This window comes from Chelonia mydas, chromosome 7 (assembly GCF_015237465.2).
Source record: "Chelonia mydas isolate rCheMyd1 chromosome 7, rCheMyd1.pri.v2, whole genome shotgun sequence".
Lineage (NCBI taxonomy): Eukaryota > Metazoa > Chordata > Testudines > Cheloniidae > Chelonia > Chelonia mydas.
The window spans coordinates 23893825-23909521 of NC_057853.1; the positions used below are offsets into that span (position 1 = coordinate 23893825).

The 15697-nt window shown below is 37.4% G+C and overlaps 1 protein-coding gene across 5 annotated transcripts in view; it reads right to left on the minus strand.

Moving 5' to 3' along the window:
- IP6K2 (inositol hexakisphosphate kinase 2) overlaps positions 1-15697 on the minus strand; it is a 63077-nt gene that overhangs the window by 13153 nt on the left and 34227 nt on the right. Inside the window, exon 1 of one of the 5 annotated variants that reach the window (XM_037904023.2) lies at positions 11972-11996. The exons of the other annotated variants lie outside the window; for them this stretch is intronic. The gene's annotated coding sequence lies outside the window, so the exon portion shown is untranslated. Of the gene's footprint in view, positions 1-11971; positions 11997-15697 lie in introns of those variants that run through there. 5 annotated transcript variants of the gene reach the window in all.

A 15697-nucleotide genomic window follows, 5' to 3' on the forward strand; every position in this document is an offset into this window, starting at 1 on the left:
TTAAAGAATTGGATGTAAGCTCTGCTTTTAAATAGTTTTTAATAAAAACTAACCCAACAAATAATTTAATGTCATTATTAAGATACTAGCGCTTCTGGATAGTCAACTGTAAAGACCAGAAAAAAAAAAAGGACACATGGAATCTCTGTTCAGAAGAAACTCAAGAATATCTCAAGTGGAGACTATATTTAAATGCATTAATTTTATTCTCACAGGCATTCACATGACCAGCTGACCAGTCAAAGCATATCAGTCTGGATTAAGTTTTAATAAGGTGATTAATCATTTCTATTAATCATAGGCGCTAAACACAAAGCAATCTATGGAGAATTTCACCAGGTTTGCTTGCACTGTGCCTTTGTCTAACTGACACTAACATCATCAATGGAACAAATTCATTAGAACAAAGTTTGTTCAGCAGAAAAGCTGAAGAGCTACCCTACCCTCCAGTCATTCCATTGAACACCTTATACACCGAGAAGGAAAATGCCTACAGGCCCTACTGATTCAGAGAAAAAAATATGTCTTCAGAGCAGGAATTCAATGCTCTTTAAGAGTGTGATGAATGTATTGTATAAGATAAGAAATATACCCCACTTCCACCACGCTCCTCATGAGAGTTCCCTTTCCTGTTTCATTATTATAGTCCCACAGATGTGCATGGCAGTTTATAGACAGTAACACAAGGCCCGCAAGTCAAATAATTTACAACCGAAACATACAACATGAAGACTTAACCTTTGCCTCTCTTTTAACTTTCATATTTATTCCTTCCTGTTCTGACTCAGTGTAACTGCAACATCTTCACCTACCTCCAATTTGCCACTTTTTTCATCCTTTCCCTCATAGTCCAGGAGCCCATGAATTACAGAAAGATTTAATTTAGAACCAAATATTTTTACTTATGTCGATAGGCTGATATAGGCATGAAACAGAGCCCAAGATCAGATAAGTTCATTGCAAACATATTCCAAAGACATTTCATGTTGCTAAGGGCTGGAAGGGAGAACAAGCTCTCCCTGGACTCTGCCTTCTGAGAAAGCTGCAGCCTTTTAAGATTTTATTTTAAGCTGTTGCTGCCATTCAGCTGAACAGGCTACATGTTCTTGTGCTTTGCTGCAGGAGCTGGCTCTCTCTAGGTGCTTTCAAGAGAACAGCACAAGTAACTGCAATTTGTACTAACACCTTAAGATGAATGGGGAAAGGTAACAAAAAAAAATCTAAACCTACTGCATATGTAGGAAACTAAACATTTTAGCACAACCTACCGAGCAAACATTTCTCATAAAAGATGCTTCTTAGAACTCAGGGAGATCTAGAAAATGAACCATATATGGAGGAAAAAATGTTCACGCTTTTAGTAAATTCGTGGCATACAGAAACATGATTTTTCTCCCCCACCTCTCCATCACTCAAAACTGGCTAAATAGATTTTGCGCACACGCGATACCTTTGAGCTAAGATCACAAATAGACAGTTTCCATCTAAGTTAATTTTGTTTGAGAAAATTAGGAGGAACCGAAGAACGGAGTTTAAGTCACTTTGATTTAAATCAGTCCACCCTGAGCAGGTGCCAAGAGCTCAGAAGAAGGATCTGGACACACCAGAAGCCTCTGTCCTAAGCCCAGAGAGTACTCGAGAGTGGTGAGGAAACTGAGGCAGGGAACCTACCTGTGTTTCTGCCTGCTTCACCTATTAGGTAACCCTAAAGGGAAAAACTGTAAACCCAGAGCACTCACAATGTTGGAGTTCTGGGACAGAATTTGCTTAAGCTACTGAGGAGCCTGCCAACACTGGTCCTGATGCCTAGGGCAGCTGGGTTGTATGCTCCCATTTCCATGGAGGGGTAAAGGACAGAGTGCATATGCCCAGGAAATGTGCTTGAGAGGCCAAGGAAAGAAACAGTGTTGCAGCCTCTCTCAGTCCATGGGAAACTCAAGAGCACAAGGGCCCAGTGTGTGAAGCCCTACACAACAGCCTGGTAAGTGTTCAGCCAGGGAAAGTTCTACCAGGACTGTGTATGAAACTTACAAAAACAATGTTTACATTTATTTAAGGTATAAAACCTGAAGATGGCCTCTATCTGAAATCATCTTGCTGAAATAAAGGCACCAGATGAAATGTAGAGCCATCAAGATAAAAACAAGGTGCTTGGCAGTAGAAAATGAAACTTACCCTTCCTTTTAATTCAAGGCTTCAGGATTTATTCAGCACATTAAGATCAAATTCTCTCAAATTAACTCTATCATGGAAAACAGTTATGTATGACAGTAAAGCGGACGAGTTTGCAGGAGAAATGTTTTGATTCCACATTTTTAATTGCATTATAAAACTGGCCTAAACTCTCCAATGTAATTTCTCTTCCAAACAGACTACAGTCATTATATCAAGTTGGTAAATGTATACCTAGTACTAGAAATAGATAGGATGTACTCGGGCAGTATTCAGGAGTTAAGTGCTAGAGATCTTGCATAATAAATTATAGGTTTACATTTTGAAAGGAACCTACAAGAAACTTTTATTTGTGGTAGTATTTTAATGATACATATAAATCCCTTCCCACAAGAAACTACTTAATCTATCTTTCATATTCATTTCTGTTTATTCAATTTGGATCATTAATTCAATTTAATCTCGCAGTCTGTCCAGCTGTCCTAACATAGTATCAGTAACAAAAGTGACTAATCATTTAAACTTTAGAGATGAACTACCCACTATTTTATTTCTCAGTCCTCACAGAAAATCCATTCATTACAAATGGTTGCACAAAACTGATTCCTATTTTCCATTTTTTCCATTATAGCTCTTAAGTAAAAGTGACCTGTTCTCTTTAAAGCGTGAAAGGCCACCTTCTACCACTCATTTTCTGTACCTCCTATACAACTTTGACTTGCCTTTAAATAATCAAAAACAATGTAAACAGTATTTCTGTGTGTTTCTAAAATGTTATCCCTTTTGAGATATACATGCTGAGACTACATAATCATATACTCACCACTGTACCTTAAAAGATAAACTTTAAAATTTCTGCTAACAACGCTTTTTGTATTAATATTAGGAAACAGACATTTCATTTTGGCAAAGAACAGTGTTTATTAGCGCTGCAGGACTACCAAAATGTACTAACGTTGATCACTAAAACACAATTATTTTACTAATTTGGGGTTCTTTCTTGTAAGCAAGAAAGTTTGGGATTTTCAAAATTAGCTGATAATGCAAGTTTAATACAGTAGGATTAATGATCTGCAGCAGTCTCAGGGGAAAAACAAGCAGTATGCTGTTGCTTGAGAAAAATGAAACTGAACAAGTAATGCAAGAGCGAAATGACAGAATGCTGCAGTGGGGAAAAAAATCTACCACAGTGCATTGCTTGCTGCATTCCCTTTACAACCTTGTTTAGTGTCAAGAAATATACCGACCACTTCAGCAGTTTGGAAATAGACTCGGTAGATCTGTCAGATGCAGCTCAATTTTAAAGAAAATATCCAAACTAAGATTATACCCAATGTTGCCTGGTTTGCCAGGTGCAACTCTAAATACAGACAGCGGTGCTGAACAGTGCCCTTTGGTTGCCTGTAAAGCAAGTAAGAAGAGGAAGATAAGGGTAAGCTGAAGTAGAACCTTCTCCATAGTTCTCTTAGTTTATGCATTTCTGCATCACATCAGTCAGCATATTGATTTTTTTAAAACTGTCTTGACAACTTAAGTCACCTGCATACCTAACATGAAGTCTTCTACAGGATCTTCATCGAGAAACTCCTACAAATCCTAGATACCTTGGTAGGTAAAATTTACTCTCCTAGGTCTGTAGTGTGTACAGTCCCTCAGTCACTTGCACAAATGAAAATTTTTACTTTAGCACTTACTGGTAAATCCCAAGGGCATCAGATACCTTGGTGATGAGCACAGCATAACTGCCTAGAGACACAGAGAAGTCCAAAAAGAGAAGATTAAAATAATTTTTTCCCATGTTGGGAAGATCTAGGGGACTTTTGCAATGTCAATAAAGAAGACTGCTTCCTTGTAATGAAATAGCAGCACTGACATAACGTAATTGCTTTGCCAGAGTTACCTTTGTTGCATGGCTGGCACCTACAGCAATTACACAGCTATGGAAGATAGATAATAAACTCATTTTATCTGGAAGAGTTTGAGGACCGCTCATCTTGATCCCTTATATTCTTTTTAAATAAACAAAGAAAATCCAGGCCTAAGCTACATGTAAATTTACTCACAAGATTTCTTCAAAACTATTTTAAACACCCTCTCCCAAACTGAAAGAATCCGATGAAGTGAGCTGTAGCTCACCAAAGCTTATGCTCAAATAAATTGGTTAGTCTCTAAGGTGCCACAAGTACTCCTTTTCATTTTGCGAATACAGACTAACACGGCTGCTACTCTGAAAACTAACCAAATAGTGGCCCTAATGGATTAACTGCCAGGGAGGCAACTGGCTAAAAACGAACCGTGATTATCTTTAATATTAGTCCTTTCAGAGGAGAAAGCTACTCTTGAATTCTTATATCACACAAAACTGCACAGATGTTCAGTGGGTAGAAAGTATCCATACATCCATTGAAGAAATTAAAGCAAGAAAGCTTCTATACCAATTATTTATGTTAAAGATGAGAATTTGAAGTTCAGATTGTTTGAACTTTCTCCTTTAAGGAGAGGAAAGGAGAGGAAAGATGGTCCAGTGGTTAAAGCACTAGCTAGCCTAGGACTAGGGAGACCTGGATTCAAGTCCCTATTCTGCCATAGACTTCCTTTGTGGCCTTGGGCAAGTCTCAGCCTTTCTGTATCTGTAAAAAATGGTTTCAGAGTAGCAGCCGTGTTAGTCTGTATTCAGACTACAGCTAGCTCATGAAAGCTTATGCTCAAATAAATTTGTTAGTCTCTAAGGTGCCACAAGTACTCCTTTTCTTTTTGTAAAAAGTGGATAACTGCACTTCTCTACCTCACAGGGATGCTGTGGTGATAAATACATCAAAGATCGTGAGGCACTCAGATACTACGGTAATTGGGGCCAGATAAGTACATTAGGTAGATAGAAAGGTATTTTAAAGACAAATTTGACAACTAAAGGGATATCTTTTTTCTACCCGAGTCAGCAAAATTACCCGTTTCAAAGAACACCTTCCCCTACCCCTAAATTCCAATTTTTATTACCCTTTTACATACAACCTGATCCAGCAATAGATTAGCAGTAGCTTTCTGTGTCAGAATCAAGACATTTTAAAAAAAACAAATTATACCATCCAAAGCAGTTGCCACTAACAACAGTTTTGATAAAACAAAAGTCTATGTGGGTAATAAGACAGCTACGTTTATCCTTCCTCACTCGAAGGACTGGCAAGAATGTAAGGACTTTCTGAGTGCAACTGTAAATGCCACTGCTTCCTAGGAATTACCGGATATAGGTATCATAGTACATAATGCTGTACACAATTATATACAAACAATTATAAGACACATCTGATGTTGTAACATTTGCTTTATTACCCACCTCCATGAAACACCACAATTCCTGTCTTCTCTAACCCAGTTCTATTTCCATTTAACAGGAGTGTAATTTCCCTGGCCCTCTTCTGGAGGTATGCCCAAAATACTTTTAAAAAATTCCCTAAGGTAACCTGAATAACTCTAGTATATTAATTCAGTTTGTGAGGAGATTATGAAACACAAACCTACAAAACAAAAACAAAAAACCACTAATTTCACCAATGTGTAACAGTAAGCTGCTGCTGCCTGGAGCTTACCCATCGCCTCACCAAGTAGCCTTTTCAGATATTGAGAATACGAGCATCCAACTTGGTCTAAATCATTTTACACCTTGTTTCCTATACACATAAAATACCAAAGAGAAATGACTGAGTTCTATTTTTTAGTAAATCTATTTTTCCTCTTTAGTGAAACAAAACCAAGTTAGAGAGGTTACAGAGGTTTTCCTGCTCAGACAAGAACACATGCATCTGATCCATGCAGCTCTTGAGTTACATAATACCTGGAAAAATTAATTTCTTTTCCAAGAACATAACTGCCATAGTAACTAAAGACCCTAAATCATGTATTCTAAACTACTTGAACTTCTTGGAAGAGGACCAAAAAAATCTGTTTGGGGCACTAGTTCCTAAAAATTCCATCCAAAAGATATGAAAAAAAAATCTTTTGACAAAGAAATGAAGTGTTCGGTTAAAGTACTGAACAGTTACATAATTTCAATTGAGAAATATCTTTACAAGAAAACTATTTTTAGAAGGATGATTTAAATGGCTGACTTCTGCAGGAGACTCATGAATATATGAATGTATGTATATAGAAACTAATGGTGTATATGAATAGCTAATTAGAGACAGTTTCAGTATAGAATATAAGATAACAGCTAGAACTCAGATCCACTGCTTAAGAAAACATTCAAGCTCTGAAAAATTTGGGAGTGGGCTACTTTCCAGTGGTTAAAACAGACTGAGAGGTTAATGTGAGTTCATGGTGTTGAAGTCTCCAAGACAATCAGAAGGGATCTCAAACAAGGAGCCTCTCTCTGAGATTAGCTTTTAATTTTTCATTTTTTTTATTCCCAACAAAAGTGACAGAATAGTTGCTACCATTTTTGAATATGCAGCATTGAGTGCATCTTTAATTCTACAATAAGCCAGTCCTGGTTAATGTTATACAAATTGCAAAATTTTGTAAATAAACGCTGCTATAGAAACATGTCCACTAAGTCAAAATAAATAAAATTCTATTAGATCTAATACTCTAATACAGTGATCTCTGCAATTTTCACCTTTGGACAAAAAATAAATTAATGAATTCAAACTTAAGGGCTGTAAAACATGTTTTGGTATCAAGAGCTTCATTACGCTAATTAGTCATTTCCCCACAGGAAGATTTTTTATGAAGTTCTGTCCAACACCTACATTGTTTTGACTAAGAATTTTTTCTTACTCATATTCAGTTCACAACCCCCTAATCCTAATGTTTTTCTTGCTCTTCCACATCTGGATCTCAGCACATATTTTAAGGAGATAAATACTTTAAGTTTAGGAGAGAATTTTCAAAGGAGCCTAAGGGAATTAGGTGCCCAAATCCGACTCACTTCCAATGGGATTTGGATGCATAACTCCATAGGCTCCTTTGAAAATCCCAGCTTAAATTAAGTTTTTATAAATACATGTAAACCACAAGTGTTCTCTTATTGTAGAAAGACAAGTGACTGAAATCCATCATCACATAACCTAATAATGTGTGGCTTGTAATGAACAAGAGCAATATACACAGTTTTCTGCAGCTACTTGTCACATACAAAGGCAATTTAAAGAAAGGGATATTCATGTCTCCTTTTTGTGATTAATTACAATTTAAAATAAAGGTTTCTTCATCCTCTAACACCTATTTCTGATGTATCATGGCAGAGTGAAGCTGCACTCCGATGAGATATCCATAAGGTTCATGACTGGTTATGTACCAAGGGTGCACCTTAGAAACTATATTAAATGCATTTAAGGCAACAACCAGTGCTAAGCATGTCACCTTAGTGTAATACTGCTACCTACTCATACATTTTTAATGGGAATAGCAAATTATTTAGAGGATACATCAGGTATCTGTTCCTGCCCTAAGTTCAACTGCAAGTCGACAACATATCAAAGGCTCTTTTGGCAGCAGCACACATTGTTGTCCACAAAGGTACAACTTTCTTTGATTAAAGTCAGAAATTTCTGCCAAGGCTGCGACCAACCTCCTGTCCTCTCCCTTGAGCACATACTGTACGCATTTTAAACTGTTGGTGTGTACAACATTTTAGTGAGATTCTACAATTATGATAATGCACTCATAGCATTTTGTTATAGCTGTCTGAATATTTTTCAAAAACTTTTTTTGTTTGTTGACATTTAATTTTTTTCAAATTAAGAAAAAGGTTCTGGTTTGATTTTTCAGCTTTCCCCCTCACCTTTCCCTTTGCTTTTTTTTTTTTTTTTTTAATAATTAAAAACTCTCCTCCTGTTCAAACCCCTCTCCTCCCCCCCCCCGCCCACCCAGTGGGAAAAAACGGGGAAAGAGTTTTTCTTATAACAACTGCCCAACACACATACTTTTCCAGTTACATAAAAAGGAGGAAGGGATAAAGAGAAATTAAAAAGGGGGAGAAAGAATAAAAGTGAAATGAAAATTGGCTCAAATTTTTTGCGCAAAAATAATTTCAACCATCCTTACTTTGATAAACTGCTCCAAGGCTGACATAAGATAAAAACTACAGTTTTGGCTTCCCAAACAATCTCCACCTTCAGGTAGCTTCCAGAAACACAGCTTTCTAAGGCCTTGTCTACACTACAGAGGGAGATCCATCTAAGTTATGCAACTTCAGCTATGTGAATAACATAGCTGAAGTCGATGTACTTAGATCTACTTACCGCGGGGTCCATGCTACGCAATGTCAACTGGAGATGCTCTCCCGTCGACTCCCCTTGTGCTTCTCGTTCAGGTGACATATAGGAGTCGATGGGAGAGCCGCTAAATCAACCGCTGATGCATCAATCGCCACGCACTGAACCCCTGGTAAGTGTAAACAAGCCCTAAGTAAGAGCTCACTAGCAACTATAGTTAAACAAAGGTCTTATTTTTAAAAAGTAACATTTCCCCTTAAATGGGGAAAATTCAACAGTAGTTCAACAGTTAGTTGAGACCTGTGTTAGGAACCTCTTTCAAAGGTTACAAAAGCAATACAGGTTTCAGAGTAGCAGCCGTGTTAGTCTGTATTCGCAAAAAGAAAAGGAGTACTAGTGGCACCTTAGAGACTAACCAATTTATTTGAGCATAAGCTTTGGTGAGCTACAGCTCACTTCATCAGATGCATTCAGTGGAAAATACAGTGAGGAGATTTATATACACACAGAACGTGAAAAAAAGAGTGTTATCATACACACTGTAAGGAGAGTGATCACTTAAGATGAGCTATTACACCCCACACACACACACCATTCCTCAGACGTTCCTGTTAATTGCTGGAAATGGCCCACCTTGATTATCACTACAAAAGGTTCCCTCCCTCCTTCCCCCCCCCCCCACTGGTAATAGCTCATCTTAAGTGATCACTCTCCTTACAGTGTGTATGATAACACCCATTTTTTCACGTTCTGTGTGTATATAAATCTCCTCACCGTATTTTCCACTGAATGCATCCGATGAAGTGAGCTGTAGCTCACCAAAGCTTATGCTCAAATAAATTGGTTAGTCTCTAAGGTGCCACTAGTACTCCTTTTCAAAAGCAACACAGTGAGCCATCAATATTTCAAAAAACAAGGATCCTCTTAAGAGCTTTCAAAATATAGTTGAATGCATAGGAAAATAGCTGCCCTGAGTCAACAGGAGTTGTATTTATTATGCATAACAGCCAGTGCACTGAAGTGGGGAGGGAGACCAATCTCTTATGAAATCTTTCCCAGCCACAGCAGATCAGATCAGGATAAACAGAGGCAGAATAGAAAAGGGCGTCTCATAAGCAAAATTTCTTAATTAGTGATACTGTGCAATCTGATTGGAAAACACTTTTCTACAGTACTTGTCTCTTCTGTGATTCAAGTAAAATATAAAAGCAGATGATGGTCTAATTCTTTCCCTGTCACAACCACAAAATTTTCTCTAATTAAATACTGTTCAATAATGAACTTTTCCAATCAAATTATATCAAGGTGGTCTTGTTTTTTTCTTCTCTACAGAATTATTAATATGTATTACATACACAAAGCTTTATATTTGACTTATTCCACACTTTTCATCCTTTTGTGTTGAGAGGCTGGCTTTCCTTGGCACCATACATGGTCAATAACATATTCACCAGAATTGCCAAGAAGTTCACCTATTTTATTCTGTAAACTAGGTCATGAGATTCAAACAGCAATGTGAAACCACCTGAGTAGCAACCTGATGGTCCACAGTGGCAGGTCCCATCACCTGACCTCCAAAATGTACTTGAAAATAATTATTTTGTTATAATTAGCCCATCTGATGACGGATGACCACATCAATATTATGCCTGCATGATGTGTTACTTTTTACCAGAACTATATCACAATAGCAGTCAGCATTTCTGCACTACAAGCAAAGGTGGCAAAGTTTACTTTATTCAAACTGAGGGTCCAATAGGACTTCACAGGCAAAAAGCCATTGGCAGGACCCATCACCCATCCAAACAAGAACTGAAAATCCCTAGGAGGAAGCTGCTGACAGCCTACTTCCCTCTCCACAGCCAGGGGACAGCCATATCCAGTAAGACATTCATGGCCTGGAATGAGACCAAGAATATGGATTCCGCCCCCCCAGATGATGCAGTTTTAGTGTTTATGTGTAAGGGCATTTTGACAGAAGAAATGCTCATTTCAGCTAGAGGTCAATCTTGAATAGGACCATGATTTTACCTTTTAATTTTAACTTTCTGAGCAAATTGTGCATAGTTCTCTTTAATTTATTCTTTTATTTACACGTCTACTCGATATTCTGGGAAAGCACCTCTTGGCTCTTAGAAGTTTTTTAAAGCAAAAAGGATAAATTGCTTCAAAGTTATTTAAACCCTCAATAAAACTGTACATTCATCTACAGAGTTCTCTAAAGGAGAATATTATGACACCATGAATTTTGGGAACAATAATCCTCAAAATAATATTTTCTACGTTTCCCCTCTTCTATACAGGAGAATTTCATGTTTTTCACTAGATTCACCTCCTGGCATTTTAAACATCTGCACATAAGGTTACCAAACATAAATCAGCTCTAATAAGAACAGCAAATTTTTTACACAATTTATTTAATTACCCCCTGAATAATGTACTGATTTGCATAAGCGCAGATTAGTGACTCAGATTAAGTTTTATTTTAAAGAGCTATAGTACTGCTATCATTCTGCTTAGCTCCCACTTGGGAGTGCAAATTAAAACTGACCCTCCTCTGGTCCAGTTCTAAAACTGCAATCAGCAGAATTGCACCATCTCCTGTAGCTTTGCCATGCCCACTATGAATAGAAAAAGGCAGATTTAAACTGACTCACTAAATTGAGACCACAGGCCAGATATGAACTAGGTGAAAAGCTCTGAGAACACTATCAATGAAAATTAAATTCCCCAAGGCTTGAAGCTTGAAAAGAATCCAGCACTAACATGGTTTGCAGATTACTTATTCCTGTATGAGCATCATGAACTGGGGTAAAAATTTGTCCCTATTGAAGGCAATGATTTAAATGGGATTAGGATTTCACCATAGATTTTTGTTTTAATTTGCAGGATTACATTCTCACATGTATGCAGACAAACAAATTATTGAAATGATGTTGGCTGGAAGAGATCAAATATTTTCCATGTTCAAGATTACAGGTTATTTTCAGGTTTCAGAGTAGCATCCGTGTTAGTTTATATTCACAAAAGAAAAGGAGTACTTGTGGCACCTTAGAGACTAACAAATTTATTTGAGCATAAGCTTTCGTGAGCCACAGCTTCAGAAGACCTATGACTATCTTAATTACTCTGTCTGGTTTTAATTCCCTCTATATTCTGTTAAGAAGAGTTTTACATGCATGGAAACAAGAACAAGGTAAGCAATCTAGCAAGTGCAAGTTGAAACCAGCAGGCACAGCCTGTCTATAAAAGTCTACAGGATCACATTCACAGCAAGGGAAGGATGACAGGTCTAATATCTGCTCTCTGGAATCCAGTGTACACATAAATGACATCTAAGTAGAAGATAGCAGTCTATTCTCAAAGTAAACAAGTCATTCCATCCGTGTATAAAGTCATGTTTACGCTGAACTGATATTCGAATACATAAACATCAATCAATCCAAAATCATACCAATCAGCAGGTTTCTCAAAGTAGTAGTGAAATGCCAAATCAGGGGTTCTCCAACCTTTTCACTCAAAATGAACACGTCTAACTCTGCACAGATCTGCACAACCCAAGAGATTTTCAACATTTGAATTACCTTTTTAATGCTTTCAAATGGTTTTGATTACAAAACATATTGAGTCCAATGCCTATGTCAGGAGGAGAAAGAGATAATAGTATGTGTAACTATCTTTGCAACTATATGGTTAAAACAAAAAAGCAATGCAGACATAAAACAGTACAAACCCAATACAAGTGACCTTAAATTTACATCACTAGCTTTCTCAAAACAGGATTCCAAGTACCAACTATCACTTACTCTAGGATAAACATAAATCTTGGAAAATGCAACTTTCTTCAATCAAATCTCCTAACAGCTTCAAGGTGAAAAACTGGGCCAGTGCCTTTTTTGGGTTCTTTATGATGTGTAATAAAGGCCTGAAAGGGTTCGTTTGTTTTTTATTTATTTCATGTCTTTATTTTTCCAAGTTTGCTGGTTTCTTCCTGTTTGTTTTACACTTTAGAAATTCGGGCCTTTCCTATCCTTGAAGACTATGACTGACTGAAGATCTAGTGAAATGATAATCATCACAAAAAGATTCAAAGTGGGGGAACTGAGGTAAAAAATAGGAGGGGGAGCATTTTTTTGTAAAGCACAACACAAAGACAGGCATATATTCAGTTTTTTAAACATCCTTTGCAAGTTACCTTTAACAAGGAATCAGACAACAGGAACTACTTGTTTAAAAAGCTCCCCACTTTTTAAATAAAGCAACAATAGTATCTACTAATGCTAGTAGCATCAGACAATATAGGTTACCCTTAGTTTGATTACTTTGCTTTCTTCACAGGTTTGAGTCCTAGACCATGTCTACACAAGAAAAGTGCACCAGTGTAAACTTAGGCTTAGTCTACACTGCCACTTTACAGCACTGAAACTTTCTCGCTCAAGGGTGTGAAAAAACACACCCTGCACGATTACAGTGCTGAAACTTTCAAGTGGCAGCGTAGACAGTGCACCCTCCTGGGGGTGGGTTTTTTACAGCAGTGGGAGAGCTCTCTCCCAGCACTGGTGCTGAGACTACACAGCCATGTTAAAGCGCTGCCACAGCAACGCTTCAACTTTGGTAATGAAGACATACCCTCAAGGTGCGATGTTAAACGAGTGTAAATCCCTGCACAGACACACTTGTTTAGGTTTAAGAGTACCTTATTCCAATTTAGCTTAAACTAAACCGACCTAAGCCTGGTTTAAACCAAAATAGGAATATAGCCTTTGGCACCAATTCAACTAAATCAGTTTAAAATCACAACTTACGTTAAACTGATGCAACTTTCTCATATAGACACGGCCTCAGAAAACATAAAACAAGCAGGTAAGCAGTTTGTCAGCAATAGTATTTCTCACCTTTGTACCCAGGAGCTGTGTTAATCTGATTGATGTCATAATGAAAGTCTGTGACCACAATACCATCTAAATATCTCAAATAGAGCATAGATGATTTACTGTACATTTGGAACTGATCCAAACACAAAACAGGAGCAATTGCTAAAAGAAAGTCCTTTTTTTCAACGAGCATGAAACAAAGATTCACCCACACTTCCTGACAAACCTCAGATGCTGTAAAAGCTTTCTGCATCATACTACTGCATAGCTACTTAAGTATTCTGGTCAAGTCCCTCTATGTATAATGAAAACAGACTAAAATTGAACATAGGAAAAATGACAAATTCTAGTTGGTAGAAGGCTTAATAAAGCTAAATATCCTGGGATATTTTTAGCAATGTAAATGTGGTGGTGGTGGAGGAAGCTTATTTTTTAAAAGTCTGCTTTTAATCATTATATATGCTATATAGGCTGGTTCTCAGTCATGTGAGCCACAGAATGAGACTGAGGGCTGTATAAAAGAGATTGCAATAGGAGACATTGCTCTAAGGAAGAAGAAAAGTCCTAATAGCTCAATTTTTAAACAGTTCTTAAAACCCATTTAATCAGCATACACAGCACTTGACAAAAAATGTTCGCTGACAAATGTATAGTCTAAACACAAGATCAGGAGAGGGCGTATGCTCAGATTATTAATGACGAGATTGGGCTGTTTAAAGAGGAAGGATTTAAAAGAGAGAAGATATCTCGCAAGAGAGACCATTCATTATGGAGTCATCACCATAGAAATGCTCAAAGCAGAGAGCATACAAAGGAGATGAAGACAAGTAAAACTGACTATATAGTCTATATCTACACCACAGGTCATGACCCATAGTGTAGATGCACCCCTACAATCATGGAAGCAATTTTTCCATTGCTGTAGGAACTCCACCTCCCCAAGTGATGATAGTGAGGTCAACGGAAGCATTCTTCCTTTGATTTAATTGCATTTACACAAGGAATTAGGTCAACATAGTTACAGCACTCTTGGGGGTGGACCTTTTACACGCACAGGTATGTTCAGCTAAATTTTAAGTATAGACCAGACGTAACCTAAAAGAAGTGGGATGAGGGCAGGAAGTGGGAAGTTAGCTAGGAGGAAGTTAGAGCAGAGAGGGAAGATGATGTAAGGCCCTGAAGATGAGGCAAAGGAACTTGTATTTGAAGTGGCAAATCAGGAAACCAATAAGCAGCATGAGAAGAAGCAGAATTTTGGACAGAGTGGATGACAGGCAAGGAGGCCAGAGGAGAGATTGAAATGCTCCATATTAGCTAAAAATCTACCTAACCACTATTATAATGTATCTACTTCTTCCATCTACCAGACTACAAGCAGCAAATCTTGTGTCGCTGTCTTATAAAAAATTTAAACTGCCTGGTCTTTTCTCTTTAACCAAAATGACTCTTTTGTGTGTTATATCCTGACCATGAAGAAATTGAGACTGGAAGAAAAATCAGTGTCAGTCTACTGAACAGACCTGAACTTTCCAGCTTGAAATGCAGACTAGCACAAAATGACAACTGTTTTATTTCTTTGAGCATAAGCTTTTGTGGGCTAAAACCTACTTCATCAGATGCATGGAGTGGAAAATACAGTAGATACACCTCTCCACTGTATTTTCTACTCCATGCATCTGATGAAGTGGGTTTTAGCCCACAAAAGCTTATGCCCAAATAAATTTGTTTGTCTCTAAGGTGCCACAAGGACTCGTTGTTTTTGCTGATACAGACTAACACGGTTACCACTCTGAAACCTACTTTATTTCTGTGAAAGGATGAACTTTCCTCTATTCAGATAACCCTGGCTCTGAAGGCCATTACTGATTTGAATAGCATTTTTAAAATAAAAAATTAAACAATATGAACAAACATGCTTTACTAGCTTGTGCAGTTTTGATGCTTCTTAAGCTAGAAGTTCTTAAGGTCTTTTAACTTATTAAATAAAGATAAATGTAGTAAACATCTAGGATAATAATCCATCTACATCTATTTACAAAGCAAGAGTACTGCCCACATCCATTCTGAGGATTAGTGTTATCACATTAGATCCACCCCAATCTTTCTAACACAACTAGACATACTCATGACATAAAAACCCATTGCTGCACGAAACAGGAAGTTAAAAAAAACTTAAGTGGTTAAGCCGTCAACTCAATGCCTCCAGAGACATGTAGCTAGCACCTGACTACAGACATTTAATAGGGTTTTAATTTTAGCAAACCTTGTTTTCTTCCGCTTTCAAGATGTGTAGTGAATTTTAAATCACTGTCTGGCAAACAAAAGTGGTAGCTAGCTCCCATAGCACATTACAATAGATGTCCACTGGTGTTAAACATATCGTGCTGTCTCTTGGTAATTGTATTTTTGTAACAGAATAGGACAGAGGGACCAATT